General features: G+C 33.6%; 1 long non-coding RNA gene across 2 annotated transcripts in view; it reads left to right on the top strand.

Annotated features, from left to right (window-relative positions):
- The window catches only part of LOC127988449 (uncharacterized), a 114,477-nt gene that overhangs the window by 74,449 nt on the left and 20,828 nt on the right, over window positions 1-19,200 (top strand). Inside the window, exon 1 of one of the 2 annotated variants that reach the window (XR_008161662.1) lies at window positions 9,646-10,422. The exons of the other annotated variant lie outside the window; for it this stretch is intronic. This is a non-coding gene — a long non-coding RNA (uncharacterized LOC127988449). Of the gene's footprint in view, window positions 1-9,645; window positions 10,423-19,200 lie in introns of those variants that run through there. 2 annotated transcript variants of the gene reach the window in all.

Here is a 19,200-nt window from a genome sequence, read left to right on the forward strand (position 1 = left end):
TAATTTTTAGTCAATTCTGCAAGACAGACTTTTCAGGAAAGGAGGTGGAATAAAAATGAGCTCCTCAATCTTAATCCTGGATTCTGGAAGATATATTCCTCAAACCATCGAACAAGAGGAGGTGGTGCTGGTCCTTCACGAGTCACTCTAATCTGTGCATAAAGCCTATATATAAAGACTTAATATATAGTATTTCACAATACTTCATGGTATTCTAATTAAATCATTTTTTGGAATCTTAAGTCTCTCAGAGTCCGACACCGAGTAATTCTGGAGACTCCAGGAAAGTGGCAGTTCTGTAAAATGTTGGCGCTGGAGACTAAATGCACCCTGATAGTTTCACACCTAATTCACTTAACACACACACACACACACACTACCCACAGTGTCAGTGGGACTGAGTGACATTAGATGTATGATAGTTTTTTTATTTTCTATCATCCATATAGTGTTGTATAGTCATGAAACTATGGTCATGAGACCAGTCATTCTGAGGAAATATGCCTCAGAATGACTGGTCTTCTATGTGTACATTTTTTTTTTTTTAAAGTGTTTAGAAGCTGCACTTTAAAAAAATAAAAAGACATTTACTGGTTCCTTTTTTACTATTATTTCAAAAAACATCACGGCAAAACCATTCAAGCTATCCAAAATTCATTCACACCTATTCTGTAAGATTAATTCTTTAAACAGTGGTAAAAGAGGATGTGGTGCTGATCCTTCAAGAGTCACTCAAAACGTATCTGTCCATAAAGCCTATTAAGAATTATTCTTAATATACAGTTCAAAATACTTCAGCTTGTTATTCTAATTAAGTGAGGGTCATTTTATCAGTAAAATATATACAATTTATTTTTTTTGAAAGATTTCTATAAATGATTTAAATCATACTCGTTTCTACAATAATTATTTAAAAGTAATCCTATAGCTCCCTCTGGTGGCCATTATAGGTACTAAGAATTGCAAGCTTGATTTATAAGTTATGATAGTTTAAATTTTATGCTGGCTCTTGAAAGTGATAAAGCTATGAAACTTACTGTGCTTCCTTCAAATGAGGACTTCTACTTATATAAAAAATTATGAAGATTTAGAATGAAAAATTGTAAAGATATAGTAAAATAACTATTGTATTTTTTATGTTACTTTAATAAATCTCTATGGCAACACCATTTAAGCTATCCTAAACCCATTCACAATTTAACATCTCAGTATATTGGCATCATGTTGAAAAAGGAGTATGGAGTAGTATGAGTAGGAGTATGAATTCATTTGCAGGCTTTATCATAAATCCACAATAAAATTTCTGAGTTCTGTATCAATCTGTGTTGTTGTTTGTTTATTTTTATCTTTTATTTTTCATAGGAAGATAACTTACTCTCATTTTTAATAAATGTGCTTATAAACCAAGGACAAGCTATTTATAGCTGTATTTATAAACTGCTTACTACTGACTATTAATATTGGGACAAGGCTTTATAAAGCATGAACTGACTATTTAATAATGAGTGCAGTTATTATAAAGTGTTATCAATGAATTTGCTAATGTTAACAAATTAGACATTATTTTACAGTGTTATCAAATCCTTAAATGACTCATAAGCATTTGTGAAAGTTCTGCTTGTATTACAGCTTAGTATTGATCTATGAGCTGAACAGATTTACTGTTACATCCATGAGATTATGTAAATTAAAATAAATATAATGTCACAGGATGTCATAGGTCAGTATCAAATGAGTTTGAAATTATTATTTGCAGCACAAATAAGGTTTTTTTTGGATTTTTAAAAATCCCTAAAACTGTCAGAAAAAGGTTAAGGCCTAAGCTATTTCTATGTGAGTGGCTAATTTTATTTTTGTTTTTATAATTGTAATACACAAACTATGAAATTATACAAAATGTATAAAAAGATAAATAAATAAATACGCACACATTAAAAAAGCAGCCAAGTCGAATGAGTTTCCTTTTTTATATAGATTAAAATTGAAGACAGAAGCAAGTGGTAAATGTTGTCACTTTAATATTCAAATCCAGTAGATCCAGTTTATGTTCACGTGGCTGTTTTCGTTTATAGTCGCCAAGCTATTATGTGTTTTGAAATAATCTTGTCCGTGATGTGTTCGTTCGTACGACGAAAGCCAGAATCCTGCAGCTCGAGAGATATATGTTATTCTGCCAGTCGCGCTTTCAAATAGTCTTGCACACTTAAACAGGTCACAAACACCTGCATTTAGCTCTTGTTGTGTTACAATGGGTTTATTGTGTGCATTTGTGGTAATATTTTATTTAAAAAAGCTCTTAAACAAGAATAAATTCGTTTGTTTTGAGCTGGACACTGTACGCGCTGATCGGAGGCGGTGATTTCAGATAGGCAGCTGCAAATATTTCATTTTCACACAAACAGTTCAAAAACATCTTAATTTAGCTCTTGGTGTGTTCTAATTGGTTGATTGTGTGATATCGCTGTAATAATTTATTTTTAAAAGCTTTAAAACAGGAATAAATTCGTTTTCTCTGAGCTCTTTACTCCAGACGCTTGTGATCACAGCGGTGATTCATCTCTCCTATTTCTCACGTATCTCTGGCCAGAAATAATTTATCCATGAGCCCTGAACCGGTAATAATCAGATATGTTGGTTTAGCTTGTCAGTGTGAATTAAATCTAAGTATTTGTTTGTATTTTTAACCGATTTAAAAGTGAAAGTAAAAGTCCGGGAATTGAACCTGTAGGGGCGCTATTTCTCTCAGACAATGGAAGTCTGAAGCACATATACTCAAACAGAGGGACAGAGTGAGATGAGATGTCTGACAGTTTTTTTAATTTTCTGTTATCCATACAGTGTTGTAAAGTCGTGAAACTATGCATATTTCCTCAGAATGACTTTTTCATCTGTATGAAAAAATTATTTGACGTGTTTGGAAGCTGCAATTTAAAAATACAATAATGATTCCCTTTGTAAGGTCATTTCAAAAAATCACCACGGCAAAACCATTCAAGCTATCCAAAATCCATTCACAATTTAAGTTCCTATCAGAAATACTGATGTGTGTTCAGAGTTTTGTGAAATTCTAAGTATGTTATTTGCCTCAAAATCACCTGAGAAGTATTCTAGTTTGACATGTTGCCACGGCAACAATTTTTTAGATATCAATATCCCCCTTGCAGATTTATATCGGCTGTGTTTTAACATTATTCTGATGAAGTTTGAAGCAAATCAAGTAATAATAAGATGCTGAATTCAAATCATTTTGAAAATGACACACTTCCTTCTGCCAGTTGGTGGCGCTATAACTTTGACTCCTAATAGTCACATATATGCGATCGACATCATACAACGAATAATCTGATGAAGTTTGATTAAAATCAGGAAATGTATGTGGATGGTATTAGACACTTCCTGTTTCTCATTTCTCGCCATAATTTCAACGCCTCGCCACGAGCAAACCGTTCGAGATATCAAAAATCCCCTGGCAATTTTTCATCCCCAGTGTCTTGAGATCATGTTGACCGAGTTTGGCGGCAATCGAGAAAAAATCCTATGACAAGTATTTCAAATTCCAGAGCATGCGCTTTTTACATAACTCTAAATAGCTGACTTCCTGTTGGGTGGAGCCTATGACATGCAATACGAAAGTTGTTCGGCACGATGAGATCTATATGTGTACTGAGTTTCTTATGAATATGTGCAAGTATGTGTGAGCTATACATCAACATTTCTGACTGTGTTCCAGGGGGCGCCGTAGAGCCCCTGTGCCACGCCCGGGTCCCAGCCTCTGCAGGCTCCTAAAGGCCACAGATTCCAAAGTGTGCGCAAATTTTCAAGAGTTTTTGAGTATGTTAAGGACCCCAAAAGCCCCCACAACTTTGACGAAAAATTTGAATACTAAACCCTAAATAGCCAACTTCCTGTTGGGCGGAGCCTATGATATGCAATACAAAAGTTGTTTGGATTGATGAGATTTATATGTGTACCGAGTTTCATACGTCTACGAGCAAGAATGTATGATATATGGCCCTCCATATTCCAGGGGGCGCTGTAGAGCCCCTGTGCCACGCCCGTGTATCAGTCTCTGCCCGGCCCTAATGGCCGCAGGTTCCAATCTGTGTGCCAATTTTCAAGACTTTTTAAGCACGTTAAGGGCCCCAAAAGCCCCCGAGACGTTGGAAAAAAATAATAATAATAATAATAATAATAATAATAAAAAATAATCCTAAGGAAAACAATAGGCCTCTCGCCCTTTGGGCTTGAGCCCTAATAATCCTTAGAAGAACAATAGGGCTCTTCGCCCCTTCGGGCTTGAGCCCTAATAATCCTTAGAAGAACAATAGGGCTCTTCGCCCCTTCGGGCTTGAGCCCTAATAATAACAAATAATCCTAAGGAAAACAATAGGGCTCTCGCCCTCCAGGCTTGAGCCCTAATAATAATAATAATAATAATAATAATAATAAAAAATAATCCTAAGGAAAACAATAGGCCTCTCGCCCTTTGGGCTTGAGCCCCAATAATCCTAAGGAAAACAATAGGGCTCTCTCCCTCCAGGCTTGAGCCCTAATAATAATAATAATAAGAAAAAGAATAATCCTTAGGGGAACAATAGGGCTCTTCGCCCATTCGGGCATGAGCCCTAATAAAATATAGCTGCAAGCAGCGATGGCGGGCTCAAGCCACCAATGCCATCACCACCCCGGTGGCATCAGGTAAACTGGGCCCAGCGGGCACATGCATTCACAATATCCCTCTGGCAGTGAGGTTTTAAAGGATATGGCGGTTAAAGGGTTAATCCAAATCATCTAGACTTTAAAATCACATTCACAGAACAATATATATATATATATATATATATATATATATATATATATATATATATATATATATATATATATATATATATATATATATTTAGTAACACTTTACAATAAGATTTCAATTATAAACATTATGTTAACATGAACAATATTTATATAGCATTCATTCATGTCAGTTAATATTCCAAACTTAAACATTAAAACATTGTTTTATTGTGGTTTTTTTCCAAGCACATTTTACCAATTCTAAACCATATCAATCTTAATAACTACCATTATTTTTTATTTAATCATTTATGAGTGCTATACAATAGTCCAGGAAAGCTGGAAGAGAAAAACTCCTTATATTCATGTGTGCAGAATCATTAGGCATGTTTTTTTTTACAGATGAAATGCGCTATAAAAAAGAGTTTTAACTCAAACTGTTTTAACTCAAAGTCGAAAATTATGAAATACCCATGAGAAATATCAAACACAAATGCAATACAGAAATTGATAAGTTAAGACTTGACCATTGTACAAAAATGCTGACTGGGTCATGAGGTCAGAAAAGAAGAAGAAAAAAAAAACAGGTCAAGAAGAACTGACAAAAATAATTGCAAATTAATTTTTAGTCAATTCTGCAAGACAGACTTTCAGGAAAGGAGGTGGAATAAAAATGAGCTCCTAAATCTTAATCCCGGATTCTGGAAGATATATTCCTCAAACCATCGGACAAGAGGAGGTGGTGCTGGTCCTAAACGAGTCACTCCAATCTGTTCATAAAGCCTATATATAAAGTCTTAATATATAGTATTTCACAATACTTCATGGTATTCTAATTAAATCATTTTTTGGAATTTTTGATTTCTCAGAACCTGACACATTGTAATTCTGAGACTCCAGGAAAGTGGCAGTTCTGTAAAATGTTGGCACTGGAGACTAAATGCTCCCTGATAGTTTCACACCTAATTCACTTAACACACACACGCACACACACACACACACACACACACACACATACACACACACACACACATTACCCACTGTGACAGAGGGACAGAGTGACATCAGATGTATGATAGTTTTTTAATTTTCTATCATCCATATAGTGTTGTATAGTCATGAAACTATGCATATTTCCTCAGAATGACTTGTCTTCTATGTGTACATTTTTTTGAAGTGTTTAGAAGCTGCACTTAAAAAAATAAAAGACATTTACTGGTTACTTTTTTACTGTTGTTTCAAAAAATCACCACGACAAAACCATTCAAGCCATTCAAAATTCATCCGCACCTGTACTGTAAGATACATTCTTTAAACAGTGGTAAAAGAGGATGTGGTGCTGATCCTTCAAGAGTCACTCAAAACTTATCTGTCCATAAAGCCTATAAAGAATTATTCTTAATATACAGTTCACAATACTTCAGCTTGTTATTCTAATAAAGTGAGGGTCATTTTATCAATAAAATACATACAATTCACATACAATTTTTCTTTGAAAGATTTCTATAAATGATTTAAATCATACTTGTTTCTACAATAATTATTTAAAAGTGATCCTATAGCTCCATCTGGTGGCCATTATTGGTACTAAGAATTGCAAGCTTGATTTATATGTTATGATAGTTTTAATTTTATGCTGGCTCTTGAAAATGATAAAGCTATGAAACTTACTGTGCTTCCTTCAAATGATGACTTCTACGTATATAAAAAATTATGAAGAGTTGGAATTAAAATTTTTAAAGATATAGTAAAATAACTATTGTATTTTTTTTATGTTACTTTAATAAATCTCTATGGCCACACCATTTAAGGTATCCTAAACCCATTTGCAATTTAACATCTTCAGTATATGGCTTCATTTTAAAAAAAGTTTGGTGTGAACTACTTGTGTCTTCTTAGAAGAGAATGAATTCATTTACAGGCTGAGTTTATCATAAATCCACAATAACATTTCTGATTTCTGTATCAATCAGTGTTGTTGTTTGTTTATTTTTTTTTATTTTTTCTTTCATAGGAAGTTAACTGACCCTTTACTCTCCTTTTTAATAAATGAGCTATTTATAGCTGTATTTATAAACTGCTTACTACTGACTATTAATATTGGGACAAGGCTTTATGAAGCATGAACTGACTATTTACTAATGAGTGCAGTTATTATAAAGTGTTATCAATGCATTTGCTAATGTTAACAAATTAGACATTATTTTACAGTGTTATCAAATCCCTTAAATGATTTGTAAGTGTTTTGTAATTATTTTATTGACCTACAAGCATTTGTGAAAGTTCTGCTTGCATTACAGCTTAGTCTTGATCTGTGAGCTGAACAGATTTACTGTTACATCCATGAGATTATGTAAATTCAAATAAATATCATGTCACAGGATGTCAGAGGTCAGTTTTAAATTAGTTTGAAATTATTATTTGCAGCACAAATAAGGTTTTTTAGGATTTTTAAAAATTCCTAAAACTGTCAGAAAAGGATAAGGCCTAAGATTTCTATGTGAGTGGCTAAATTTGTTAGTTTTTATAACTATAATGCATAAACTATGAAACTATACAAAATGTATAAAAAAGTACAAGTTATTATTTTCCAGTGTTTTTTATTTATTTATTTTTTATTTTATTTATTTTTTTATTTTGTTTTTTGGATTTACATTTTAAAAAATTAGCCTACGGCAATCATTCTAAACAGCTTGAATAAAACCTGTCAATATTTATTATAGACCACTATAACTGTGTATAATCTAACAAACGAGTTTATTATGAAAATAAAAGTGTGTACACCAGATAAATTGGACGATAAAGAAATTGCTAACAATAGTATATAGAGCATGTTTTAGGTTTTTAGGCGTTTAGATGCAGAAATGGACAAATCAAATGTAAAATAAAATGTAATTGATTTAATTAAATATAGATTAATTCTTGTTAGAGCAAAATAATAAATAAATACGTACACACATTAAAAAAGCCGCCAAGATGAATGAGTTTAATTTTTTATATAGATTAAAATTGAAGACAGAAGCAGCTGGTATATGCGGTCACTTAATATTAAAATCCAGTAGATCCACTTCAGATTTATTTCTCAACAGTTTATGTTCACGTGGCTGTTTTCGTTTATATTCGCCAAGCTATTATGTATTTTGAAATAATCTTGTCCGTGATGTGTTCGTTCTTACGACGAAAGGCAGAATCCTGCAGCTCGAGAGAGATATATGTTATTCTGCCAGTTGCGCTTTCAAATAGTCTTGCACACTTAAACGGGTCACAAACACCTGCATTTAGCTCTTGTTGTGTTATAATGGGTGTATTGTGTGCATTTATGACAATATTTTATTTGAAAAAGCTCTTAAACAAGAATAAATTCGTTTGTTTTGAACTTGTGACACTGTGCGCGCTGATCGGAGGCAGTGATTTCAGATAGGCAGCAGCGAATATTTCATTTTCACACAAACAGTTCAAAAACATCTGAATTTAGCTCCTGGTGTGTTCTAATTGGTGAATTGTGTAATATCGCTTTAATATTTTAATTTTAAAAGCTATAAAACAAGAATAAACTCGTTTTTTCTGAGCTCATCATTCCACACGCTCCTGCTCAGAGCGGTGATTCATCTCTCGTGTTTCTCACGTATCACTGACCACACATCAATTATTAATGAGCCCTGACCCGGTAATAATCATATATGTTGGTTTAGCTGGTCAGTGTGAATTAAATCTAAGTATTTATTTGTATTTTAACCGATTTAAAAGTGAAACCAAAAGACAGTCTCCTCCCTTTTTTAGTCCGGTAACTGAACCTGTAGGGGCGCATTTTCTCTCAGACAATGTAAGTCTCAGCACATAATACTCAAACAGATGGACAGAGTGAGATGAGATGTCTGACAGTTTTTTAATTTTCTGTTATCCATACAGTGTTGTAAAGTCGTGAAACTATCCATATTTACTCAGAATGACTTTTTTTCTGTATGAAAAAAGGTTTTGAAGTGTTTGGAATTTAAAAATGCAGGAAAATTAATAATTCCATTTTTTATGTCATTTAAAAAAATCACCACGACAAAACCGTTCAAGCTATCCAAAATCCTTTGGCAATTTAAGTTGTTTAAAATGTTTTGGCATCATGTAGACAAAGTTTGGTGTGTATAGTGTTACTCTCCTCTGAGCAGTATGCATTAATTCACAGCTAAATGTAAAAAAAAATCCACATTCAAATCAAAATAGCTGACTTCCTGTTGATCGTAGCTGATGACTGTGAATTAGAAAGTTGTCCGTCTTGATAAGAACAATTTTTTGTACCGAGTTTGGTGTTTGTAGCTAAAACTAACCCCCCCACTTTTGACAAAAGGTGGCGCTATAGAGTGCCTCTTCCACGCCCTCATATGAACTTTTGCCAGTGTCTAGTTATCATAAATACTGATATGTGTTCTGAATTTCATGAAATTCTAAGTATGTTATATGCCTTAAAATCACCTGAGAAGTATTCAAGTTTGACATGTTGCCACGGCAACAATATTTTAAGATATCAATATCCCCCTAGCAGATTAATATAGGCTGTGTTTTAACATTATTCTGATGAAGTTTGAAGCAAATCGAGTAAAAATAATATGCTGAATACAAAGCATTCTGAAAATGACACACTTCCTGCTGCCAGTTGGTGGCGCTATAACTTTGACTCCTAATAGTCACATATATGCGATCGACATCATACAAAAAATAATCTGATGAAGTTTGATTAAAATCAGGAACTGTATGTGGATGGTATTAGACACTTCCTGTTTCTCATTTCTCGCCATAATTTCAACGCCTCGCTACGAGCAAACCGTTTGAGATATCAAAAATCCCCTGGCAATTTTTCATCCCCAGTGTCTTGAGATCATGTTGACCGAGTTTGGCGGCAATCGAGAAAAAAACCTATGACAAGTATTTCAAATTCCAGAGCATGCGCTTTTTACATAACTCTAAATAGCTGACTTCCTGTTGGGCGGAGCCTATGACATGCAATACGCAAGTTGTTCGGCACGATGAGATCTATATGTGTACTGAGTTTCATATTAATACGTGCAAGTATGTGTGAGCTATACATCAACATTTATGACTGTGTTCCAGGGGGCGCTGTAGAGCCCCTGTGCCACGCCCGTGTCCCAGCCTCTGCAGGCTCCTAAAGGCCACATATTCCAAATTGTGCGCAAACTTTCAAGAGTTTTTGAGTATGTTAAGGACCCCAAAAGCCCCCACAACTTTGACGACAAATATGAATAATAAACCCCAAATAGCCAACTTCCTGTTGGGCGGAGCCTATGATATGCAATACGGAAGTTGTTTGTATTGATGAGTTCTATATGTGTACCGAGTTTCGTACGTCTACGTGCAAGTATGTATGATATATGGCCCTCCATATTCCAGGGGGCGCTGTAGAGCCCCTGTGCCATGCCCGTGTATCAGTCTCTGCCCGGCCCTAATGGCCGCAGGTTCCAATGTGTGTGCCAATTTTCAAGACTTTTTAAGCATGTTAAGGGCCCCAAAAGCCCCCGAAACCTTGAAGAAAAATAATAATAATAAATAATAATAATAAATATAGCTGCAAGCAGCGATGGCGGGCTCAAGCCACCAATGCCATCGCCACCCCGGTGGCATCAGGTAAACTGTGCCCAGCGGGCACATGCATTCACAATATCCCTCTGGCAGTGAGGTTTTAAATGATATGGCAGTTAAAGGGTTAATCCGAATCATCTAGACTTTAAAATCACATTCACAGAACAATATATATATATATATATATAACTTTAGTAACACTTTACAATAAGATTTCATTTATAAACATTATGTTAACATGAACAATATTTATATAGCATTCATTCATGTCAGTTAATATTCCAAATAAAACATTAAAACATTGTTTTATTGTGATTTTTTTCCAAGCACATTTTACCAATTCCAAACCATATCAATCTTAATAACTACCATTATTTTTTATTTAATCATTTATGAGTGCTATACAATAGTCCAGGAAAGCTGGAAGAGAAAAACAGGTCAAGAAGAACTGACAAAAAGAATTGCAAAATAATTAGGAATTAATGTGAAGATTAATTTTTAGTCAATTCTGCAAGACAGACTTTCAGGAAAGGAGGTGGAATAAAAATGAGCTCCTAAATCTTAATCCCGGATTCTGGAAGATATATTCCTCAAACCATCGGACAAGAGGAGGTGGTGCTGGTCCTTCACGAGTCACTCTAATCTGTTAATTAAGCCTATATATAAAGTCTTAATATATAGTATTTCACAATACTTCATAGTATTCTAATTAAATAATTTTTTGGAATCTTAGATCTCTCAGAACCTGGCACATTGTAATTCTGAGACTCCAGGAAAGTGGCAGTTCTGTAAAATGTTGGCGCTGGAGGCTAAATGCTCCCTGATAGTTTCACACCTAATTCACTTAACACACACACAAACACACACACACACACACACACACACACACACACACATTAACCACAGTGACAGAGGGACAGAGTGACATCAGATGTATGATAGTTTTTTAATTTTCTATCATCCATATAATGTTGTATAGTCATGGAACTATGCATATTTCCTCAGAATGACTTGTCTGCTATGTGTACATTTTTTTGAAGTGTTTAGAAGCTGCACTTTAAAAAAATAAAAGACTTTTTTACTGTTATTTCAAAAAATCACCACGCAAAATCATTCAAGCTATCCAAAATTCATTCACACCTGTTCTGTAAGATAAATTCTTTAAACAGTGGTAAAAGAGGATGTGGTGCTGAACCTTCAAGAGTCACTCAAAACGTATCTGTCCATAAAGCTTATAAAGAATTATTCTTAATATACAGTTCACAATACTTCAGCTTGTTATTCTAATTAAGTGAGGGTCATTTTATCAGTAAAATACATAAAATACATATTATTTTTCTTTGAAAGATTTCTATAAATGATTTAAATCATACTTGTTTTACAATAATTATTTAAAAGTAATCCTATAGCTCCATCTGGTGGTCATTATTGGAACTAAGAATTGCAAGCTTGATTTATAAGTTACGATAGTTTTAATTTTATGCTGGCTCTTGAAAATGATAAAGCTATGAAACTTACTGTGCTTCCTTCAAATGATGACTTCTACGTATATAAAAAATTATGAAGAGTTGGAATGAAAAATTTTAAAGATATAGTAAAATAACGATTGTATTTTTTTATGTTACTTTAATAAATCGCTATGGCCACACCATTTAAGCTATTCTAAACCCATTCGCAATTTAACATCTTCAGTATATTAGCTTCATGTTAAAAAGGTTTGCTGTGAGCTTGTGTCTTCTTGGAGGAGTATGAATTCATTTACAGGCTGATTTTATCATAAATCCACAATAAAATTTCTGAGTTCTGTATCAATCTGTGTTGTTGTTTTTTTTTTTTTTTTTTTTTTTTTTTCATAGGAAGATAACTGACCCTTTACTCTCCTTTTTAATAAATGTGCTTATAACCCAAGAACAAGCTTTTTATAGCTGTATTTATAAACTGCTTACTACTGACTATTAATATTGGGACAAGGCTTTATAAAGCATGAACTGAATATTTACTGTTTGAGTTTGAAATTATTATTTGCAGCACAAATAAGGTTTTTTAGGATTTTTAAAAATCCCTAAAACTGTCAGAAAAGGATAAGGCCTATAAGATTTTATGTGAGTGGCTAAATTTATTTGTTTTTATAACTATAATGCATAAACTATGAAATTATACAAAATGTATAAAAATGTACAACAGTTATTCTTTTCCAATGTTTTTTATTTATTTATTTATTTAATTTTTTTTTATTTTATTTACATTTCAAAACATTTGCCTACTGCAATCATTCTAAACAGCTTGAATAAAACCTGTCAATATTTATTATAGACCACTGTAACTGTGTATAATCTAACAAACAAGTTTATTATGAAAATAAAAGTGTACACCAGATAAATTTGACGATAAAGAAATTGCTAACAATAGTATAATAGAGCATGTTTTAGGTTTTTAGGCGTTTAGATGCAGAAATGGACAAATCAAATGTAAAATAAAATGTAATTGATTTAATTAAATATAGATTAATTCTTGTTAGAGCAAAATAATAAATAAATAAATAAATAAATAAATAAATAAATAAATAAATAAATAAATAAATAAATAAATAAATAAATACGTACACACATTAAAAAAAGCAGCCAAGATGAATGAGTTTCATTTTTTATATGGATCAAAATTGAAGACAGAAGCAGCTGGTATATGCGGTCACTTAATATTAAAATCCAGTAGATCCATTTCAGATTTATTTCTCAACAGTTTATGTTCACGTGGCTGTTTTCGTTTATAGTTGCCAAGCTATTATGTATTTTGAAATAATCTTGTCCGTGATGTGTTCGTTCGTACGACGAAAGGCAGAATCCTGCAGCTCGAGAGATATATGTTATTCTGCCAGTCGCGCTTTCAAATAGTCTTGCACACTTAAACGGGTCACAAACACCTGCATTTAGCTCTTGTAGTGTTACAATGGGTTTATTGTGTGCATTTGTGGTAATATTTTATTTAAAAAAGCTCTTAAACAAGAATAAATTCGTTTGTTTTGAGCTCGACACTGTACGCGCTGATCGGAGGCGTGATTTCAGATAGGCAGCCGCAAATAATTCATTTTCACACAAACAGTTCAAAAACATCTGAATTTAGCTCTTGGTGTGTTCTAATTGGTTGATTGTGTGATATCGCTGTAATAATTTATTTTTAAAAGCTTTAAAACAGGAATAAATTCGTTTTTTCTGAGCTCTTTACTCCAGACGCTCGTGATCACAGCGGTGATTCATCTCTCCTATTTCTCACGTATCTCTGGCCAGAAATAATTTATCCATGAGCCCTGAACCGGTAATAATCAGATATGTTGGTTTAGCTTGTCAGTGTGAATTAAATCTAAGTATTTATTTGTATTTTTAACCGATTTAAAAGTGAAAGTAAAAGTCCGGGAATTGAACCTGTAGGGGCGCTATTTCTCTCAGACAATGGAAGTCTGAAGCACATATACTCAAACAGAGGGACAGAGTGAGATGAGATGTCTGACAGTTTTTTAATTTTCTGTTATCCATACAGTGTTGTAAAGTCGTGAAACTATCCATATTTACTCAGAATGACTTTTTTTCTGTACGAAAAAAGGTTTTGAAGTGTTTGGAATTTAAAAATGCAGGAAAATTAATAATTCCATTTTTACTGTCATTTAAAAAAATCACCACGACAAAACCGTTTAAGCTATCCAAAATCCATTGGCAATTTAAGTTGTTTAAAATGTTTTGGCATCATGTAGACAAAGTTTGGTGTGTATAGTGTTACTCCCCTCTGAGCAGTATGCATTAATTCACAGCTAAATGTAAAAAAAAAATCCACATTCAAATCAAAATAGCTGACTTCCTGTTGATCGTAGCTGATGACTGTGAATTAGAAAGTTGTCCGTCTTGATAAGAAAAATTTTTGTACCGAGTTTGGTGTCTGTAGCTAAAACTAACCCCGCCACTTTTGACAAAAGGTGGCGCTATAGAGTGCCTCTTCCACGCCCTCTTATGAACTTTTGCCAGTGTCTAGTTATCATAAATACTGATATGTGTTCTGAGTTTGATGAAATTCTAAGCATGTTATATGCCTCAAAATCACCTGAGAAGTATTCCAGTTTAACATGTTGCCACGGCAACAATATTTTTAGATATCAATATCCCCCCAGCAGATTTATATCGGCTGTGTTTTAACATTATTCTGATGAAGTTTGAAGCAAATCGAGTAAAAATAAGATGCTGAATTCAAAGCATTTTGAAAATGACACACTTCCTGCTGCCAGTTGGTGGCGCTATAACTTTGACTCCTAATAGTCACATATATGCGATCGACATCATACAACGAATAATCTGATGCAGTTTGATTAAAATCAGGAAATGTATGTGGATGGTATTAGACACTTCCTGTTTCTCATTTCTCGCCATAATTTCAACACCTCGCCACGAGCAAACCGTTTGAGATATCAAAAATCCCCTGGCAATTTTTCATCCCCAATGTCTTGAGATCATGTTGACCGAGTTTGGTGTCAATCGAGTAAAAAACCTATGACAAGTATTTCAAATTCCAGAGCATGCGCTTTTTACATAACTCTAAATAGCTGACTTCCTGTTGGGCGGAGGCGAATGACATGCAGTACGAAAGTTGTTCAGCACGATGAGATCTATATGTGTACTGAGTTTCATATTAATACGAGCAAGTATGTGTGAGCTATACATCAACATTTATGACTGTGTTCCAGGGGGCGCCATAGAGCCCCTGTGCCACGCCCGAGTCCCAGCCTCTGCAGGCTCCTAAAGGCCACAGATTCCAAAGTGTGCGCAAATTTTCAAGAGTTTTTGAGTATGTTAAGGACCCCAAAAGCCCCCACAACTTTGACGAAAAATATGAATACTAAACCCTAAATATCCAACTTCCTGTTGGGCGGAGCCTATGACATGCAGTACAAAAGTTGTTTGGTTTGATGAGATCTACATGTGTACCGAGTTTCGTGTGTCTACGTGCAAGTATGTATGATATATGGCCCTCAGTATTCCAGGGGGCGCTGTAGAGCCCCTGTGCCACGCCCGTGTATCAGTCTCTGCCCGGCCCTAATGGCCGCAGGTTCCAATGTGTGTGCCAAATTTCAAGACTTTTTAAGCATGTTAAGGGCCCCAAAAGCCCCCGAAACCTTGAAGAAAAATAATAATAATAACAAATAATCCTAAGGAAAACAATAGGGCTCTCGCCCTCCAGGCTTGAGCCCTAAATATAGCTGCAAGCAGCGATGGCGGGCTCAAGCCACCAATGCCATCACCACCCCGGTGGCATCAGGTAAACTGTGCCCAGCGGGCACATGCATTCACAATATCCCTCTGGCAGTGAGGTTTTAAAGGATAGAGGGGAGCGTAGAGGGGAGCGTGCATTTGCAGTGGCTGGGCCACGACTCTGGAATACCCTGCCTTTAGAGATCAGACTGGCCCCTTCCTTGTCTATTTTTAAATCTTTGCTAAAAACTTTTTTATTTTCCTTAGTGTACTGACTACTGTGTTATGCTACATTTTGAAATGGGTGGTTTTACATTTTTTGTCTGGTCTATTTTTATGTATGTGTAATATTCTTGCTCTTATGTTAAAGCACTTTGGTCAGCCAGGAGGCTGTTGTAAATGCGCTATACAAATAAATTGAACTTGAACTAGAACTTGAACTTGATATGGCAGTTAAAGGGTTAATCCGAATCATCTAGACTTTAAAATCACATTCACAGAACAATATATATATATATATATATAACTTTAGTAACACTTTACAATAAGATTTCATTTATAAACATTATGTTAACATGAACAATATTTATATAGCATTCATTCATGTCAGTTAATATTCCAAACTTAAACATTAAAACATTGTTTTATTGTGATTTTTTTCCAAGCACATTTTACCAATTCCAAACCATATCAATCTTAATAACTACGATTATTTTTTATTTAATCATTTATGAGTGCTATACAATAGTCCAGGAAAGCTGGAAGAGAAAAACAGGTCAAGAAGAACTGACAAAAGAATTGCAAAAGAATTAGGAATTAATGTGAAGATTAATTTTTAGTCAATTCTGCAAGACAGACTTTCAGGAAAGGAGGTGGAATAAAAATGAGCTCCTAAATCTTAATCCCAGATTCTGGAAGATATATTCCTCAAACCATCGGACAAGAGAAGGTGGTGCTGGTCCTTCACGAGTCACTCTAATCTGTTCATAAAGCATATATATAAAGTCTTAATATATAGTATTTCACAATACTTCATGGTATTCTAATTAAATAATTTTTTGGAATCTTGGATCTCTCAGAACCTGACACATTGTAATTCTGAGACTCCAGGAAAGTGGCAGTTCTGTAAAATGTTGGCGCTGGAGACTAAATGCTCACTGATAGTTTCACACCTAATTCACTTAAAACACACACAAACACACACACACAGTGACAGAGGGACAGAGTGACATCAGATGTATGTTTTTTAATTTTCTGTTTTCCATATGATGTTGTATAGTCATGAAACTATGCATATTTCCTCAGAATGACTTGTCTTCTATGTGTACATTTTTTTGAAGTGTTTAGAAGCTGCACTTTAAAAAAATATAAGACATTTACTGGTTACTTTTTTACTGTTATTTCAAAAAATCACCACGACAAAACCATTCAAGCTATCCAAAATTCATTCGCACCTGTTCTGTAAGATAAATTCTTTAAACAGTGGTAAAAGAGGATGTGGTGCTGATCCTTCAAGAGTCACTCAAAACATGTCTATCCATAAAGCCTATAAAGAATTATTCTTAATATACAGTTCACAATACTTCAGCTTGTTATACTAATTAAGTCAGGGTCATTTTATCAGTAAAATACATAAAATTCATATTATTTTTCTTTGAAAGATTTCTATAAATGATTTAAATCATACTTGTTTCTACAATAATTATTTAAAAGTAATCCTATAGCTCCATCTGGTGGCCATTATTGGTACTAAGAATTGCAAGCTTGATTTATAAGTTATGATAGTTTTAATTTTATGCTGGCTCTTGAAAATGATAAAGCTATGAAACTTACTGTGCTTCCTTCAAATGATGACTTCTACCTATATAAAAAATTATGAAGAGTTTGGAATGAAAAAATTTAAAGATATAGTAAAATAACTATTGTATTTTTTTATGTTACTTTAATAAATCGCTATGGCCACACCATTTAAGGTATCCTAAACCCATTCGCAATTTAACATTTTCAGTATATTGGCTTCATGTTAAAAAAAAAGTTTGGTGTGAACTACTTGTGTCTTCTTGGAGGAGTATGAATTAATTTACAGGCTGATTTTATCATAAATCCACAATAGAATTTCTGAGCTCTGTATCAATCTGTGTTGTTGTTTGTTTATTTTTATTTTTTTATTTTTCATAGGAAGATAACTGACCCTTTACTCTCCTTTTTAATAAATGTGCTTATAAACCAAAAACAAGCTATTTATAGCTGTATTTATAAACTGCTTACTACTGACTATTAATATTGGGACAAGGCTTTATAAAGCATGAACTGACTATTTACTTTTTGAGTTTGAAATTATTATTTGCAGCACAAATAAGGTTTTTTGGGATTTTTAAAAATCCCTAAAACTGTCAGAAAAGGATAAGGCCTAAGATTTCTATGTGAGTGGCTAAATTTATTTGTTTTTATAACTATAATGCATAAACTATGAAATTATACAAAATGTATAAAAAAGTACAACAGTTATTGTTTTCCAATGTTTTTTATTTATTTATTTTTTTTTTGGGGGGATTTACATAAAAAAAAAATAGCCTACTGCAATCATTCTAAACAGCTTGACTAAAACCTGTTAATATTTATTATAGACCACTGTAACTGTGTATAATCTAACAAACAAGTTTATTATGAAAATAAAAGTGTGTACACCAGATAAATTGGACGATAAAGAAATTGCTAACAATAGTATAATAGAGCATGTTTTATGTTTTTAGGCGTTTAGATGCAGAAATTGACAAATCAAATGTAAAATAAAATGTAATTGATTTAATTAAATATAGATTAATTATTGTTAGAGCAAAATAATAAATAAATAAATACGTACACACATTAAAAAAGCACCCAAGATGAATGAATTTCATTTTTTATATAGATTAAAATTGAAGACAGAAGCAGCTGGTATGCGGTCACTTAATATTAAAATCCAGTAGATCCGTTTCAGATATATTTCTCAACAGTTTATGTTCACGTGGCTGTTGTTGTTTATGGTCGCCAAGCTATTATGTATTTTGAAATAATCTTGTCCGTTATGTGTTCGTTCGTACGACGAAAGCCAGAATCCTGCAGCTCGAGAGATGTGTTATTCTGCCAGTCGCGCTTTCAAATAGTCTTGCACACTTAAACGGGTCACAAACACCTGCATTTAGCTCTTGTAGTGTTACAATGGGTTTATTGTGTGCATTTGTGGTAATATTTTATTTAAAAAAGCTCTTAAACAAGAATAAATTCGTTTGTTTTGAGCTCGACACTGTACGCGCTGATCGGAGCTGTGGTTTCAGATAGGCAGCCACAAATATTTCATTTTCACACAAACAGTTCAAAAACATCTTAATTTAGCTCTTGGTGTGTTCTAATTGGTTGATTGTGTGATATCGCTGTAATAATTTATTTTTAAAAGCTTTAAAACAGGAATAAATTCGTTTTTTCTGAGCTCTTTACTCCAGACGCTCGTGATCACAGCGGTGATTCATCTCTCCTATTTCTCACGTATCTCTGGCCAGAAATAATTTATCCATGAGCCCTGAACCGGTAATAATCAGATATGTTGGTTTAG

Source organism: Carassius gibelio, chromosome A5, assembly GCF_023724105.1.
Source record: "Carassius gibelio isolate Cgi1373 ecotype wild population from Czech Republic chromosome A5, carGib1.2-hapl.c, whole genome shotgun sequence".
Classification (NCBI taxonomy): domain Eukaryota; kingdom Metazoa; phylum Chordata; class Actinopteri; order Cypriniformes; family Cyprinidae; genus Carassius; species Carassius gibelio.